General features: G+C 43.4%; 1 long non-coding RNA gene across 1 annotated transcript in view; it reads left to right on the top strand.

The window, feature by feature from the left end:
* Positions 1–633: 633 nt before the first annotated feature.
* LOC109177643 overlaps positions 634–3,061 on the top strand; it is a 10,848-nt gene continuing 8,420 nt past the window's right edge. The window contains exons 1-2 of the long non-coding RNA XR_002053606.1: positions 634–643; positions 1,989–1,990. This is a non-coding gene — a long non-coding RNA (uncharacterized LOC109177643). The remainder of the gene's footprint in view (positions 644–1,988; positions 1,991–3,061) is intronic.

Here is a 3,061-nt window from a genome sequence, read left to right on the forward strand (position 1 = left end):
ACGCAAGCTCTTAATCATCTTGCAGACTTGCGCCAGTTGTCCTTTAACAATCCTTAATAGTAGATCCAATTCCGGCATCATGTAGAACTAAGATCCAAGTACTAATCATTGAAGCCCGAAACAAACCTCTTTGCAAAGAGACACCATAGGGGAGTAATTCAATTGAGAGAGAATCTATCAGTTACTTAGCGTGACACAGCTACCTACGCCGACATGTGTATGTGAACAGGAACGGGTGCGGGAGCTACCCCCTGGTGCTTTGCCGGAAGCCCTTCATCCATCTCAATATATGGACGCAAAGGCTTCTCCGAACATCAAAACACTTCTGGATTTCGGGCCCTACTGAGAAAGGGGAGAACCTGCCGCTTCGGATGAATTCTTTTTTTTGTGCTTTTCGGTATACCAGTGAGAGATCTGTTCCGATGGCCTCCGGCCACTGTCAAAGCCGGTAGGTTTTGGGTTTTTTCAAAAAATCCTTAGTCGAAGATCTGGCATTAAATGCTTCTGAATTCAATTCAAAAGATGTCCGAATCAAAATTCCGAAAAAGTGGTAGTCATAGGACATATCTCAAGCCAGCGAGAAAGCCAAGTTTGAAAGTTAAGTTCATTTGCTCCTTACTTAGGATTGTCCGAGGAGTTCATAGTGAAATTCTCCCTACGAAAATTCTCCTTCTACTCCTCCGGCGAGCCCATATAGGCCTTATCTTGGGAGTTATCTTGCACTTCAGCCCTTGGGAGAAAGGTTACAGACAGCCCTGTCTCTGTCAAGCACTCTTATGAGAATAGGAGTATTGAAAGCATTTCATTGAAAGGTAAAGGAGCAGTATCAAATAAACCAGCTCTATATCATAAGCCAAAGAGGGGAGATGAGATATTGAGTAGGTAGTAGATATGGCTTTTGGTCTCCCATATGCTTAAAAAGTAGTGTATGGAGGGGAAAGGGAAAGCTCGACTCTTACAGAGGGAAGTCCTTTACTTCGGTCGTAGGTTGAAAGCCTATTCCAGTCCTTAGCCCTTTTGTTTACCTTACTAAAGATCCCGAATCCGAATAGAATGAATGAGATATCCTTTCGGTTAAGAAGAACGAAAGAAGACGATTAGAGTCTAAGGGACATTTCTTATCGTGGATTCTGTGCATCCATTCTAAGATCGTACATTCAATTAAGAATGAAGTATGTGAGTCTTTTTTTAGAATTTAGATTAGAGCTCGCTCTCTCAGTCCACTAGAAAGACAAGCCAATGCCAATACCAGGATTGGGAAACCCAAGGCCAGGGCTAAGGCAAAGCCAATGGCCAAGGCCAAGGCCAATGACAATTACAAAATACAAAATCCCCCAAATCTAAATAACGTACAAGCAACGGCTCGTTAGAGCCAGGGCAACTATCAACGGCTCGTAGAGCAACAAACAACGGCTAAAGCCAGATCAAATAATGTACGGCTAGAAGATGTCCAAGGAGAAATCAGAAATAAACCACCACATCGCGTAGATAAATCTGAAATCCGTTAATACGTTATTTCAGATTTATCATTGTACAAGCAACTCCACAAGCTTTAAAAGTAGATTATGAATTGTACACTTGACACTCACCTATTTTTTATAGATAGTAAGAATCTGTTTTTATTTGTCATTTCTTGTTCTAGTATTCTAATTAGCCTATTCTTTCTTTTTCATCGGTGGGGGATAATCCGTCCGTATCAAAGGTAGCTCATTCCTCTTGCTTCGGCACGCTTTGTTCCTAAAGATCCCTCTTTCATCGGTATTGAGCCTAACTAAAAGGTATCATCTGACTCTTCCTATCCTCGGGATCGGGCGGAGGCCTGAAATCAGTAGGGCAATAGCATAGCTATTATTGACCTGACCCCTATTACTTAAGCCTACTCTTTCTTCAAGATACGAAACGAGCAGCCGGAAACGGCTGTCCCTATTGTATTTTAGATGGAGTCATCAACAGGGCTAAGAATCTTACCTTTACTTAGAGAGGGGTAGCGGTACCACGCTCTTCCGTGCTCGTAGGTTGACTCCCCACTTTCCCAGCAGCTAACTTTCATGTTTGGCTTTTTCTCTTCCTTGGTTGCTTGCCCGAAGGAGATGGAAGGAGTGAATAGCCGTAGGCCGTACGCAGAAGAGAGAGAATCCGTCGGTCTTTAGAGTGCAGAGGGACTGACTTTCCTCGCATAAAATCCCGTATTTCTTTTTGCTTGTCTTTTTTAGAATCAGATAACTTTGTGGTAATAAAATAAGATAACCGTGGTGAATACGGGACCGGTGTCAAAAGAGACTAGAGCTTAGCCTCGTAGGGTAAACCAAACCATGCCTCGCAGCATTTATTTATTCTTTTCATTCTCAGAAAAATATCCAGAAAGACTGAACGCCAACCAAACAGGAAGCTTAATCCAATCCTCCACTTCGGAACGGGCTCGAGAGCTTCAATCAGACTTAGGGAGCGGGGAAAGCGGCAGAAGGGCGGTCTCCGGGTTGGAGGGGTAAATAGTTTGGAGTCTTCAAGGAGCCGCCCGGGGGGGAATTGAAGGGGGTAACGATCCTTCTCTGCGGCCTTCCTTCCCTGCCCCAAAATTCCTTCAAGGAATTTAGTAAGGGGCAGACCTTAATCTGAATACGTATTGTTAATACTTCAAATTCAGTAATACAAAACTAACGTTTTGAACAACCTCATGATAGATACCATTAAAGGAGGTTTAAACAGGCCTTTAAGGCTCAATAAACGGGTATAGAGGGAGTTCCATTCATATTCACAATGATAAACCATGGGGGAAGAGCCTTAAAGAGAATTCAATTATTACTAAGCCCTGCCCCTAACTTATCAAGAACAGAAACCGGACTCAACTGGACTTCACTGAGGGAAACACTGGACCGAGGGCGAAGCTCTGCTTTGCCCACCACCTCCCAGAGTATTAGCCGAGTTTTAGATGCCCTTAAAAGGACTTGAAGACCACTAAGGAATCGCTAGAAACAGTAACAAGTAGTCCAATGAGGACCGAAGTGAAAGAGAAGTTTTGGAGAAGATTGTTTGAAGGAAGCGATAGGACTGATCGGGTGAT

This window comes from Ipomoea nil, unplaced genomic scaffold (assembly GCF_001879475.1).
Source record: "Ipomoea nil cultivar Tokyo-kokei standard unplaced genomic scaffold, Asagao_1.1 scaffold0805, whole genome shotgun sequence".
NCBI lineage: Eukaryota > Viridiplantae > Streptophyta > Magnoliopsida > Solanales > Convolvulaceae > Ipomoea > Ipomoea nil.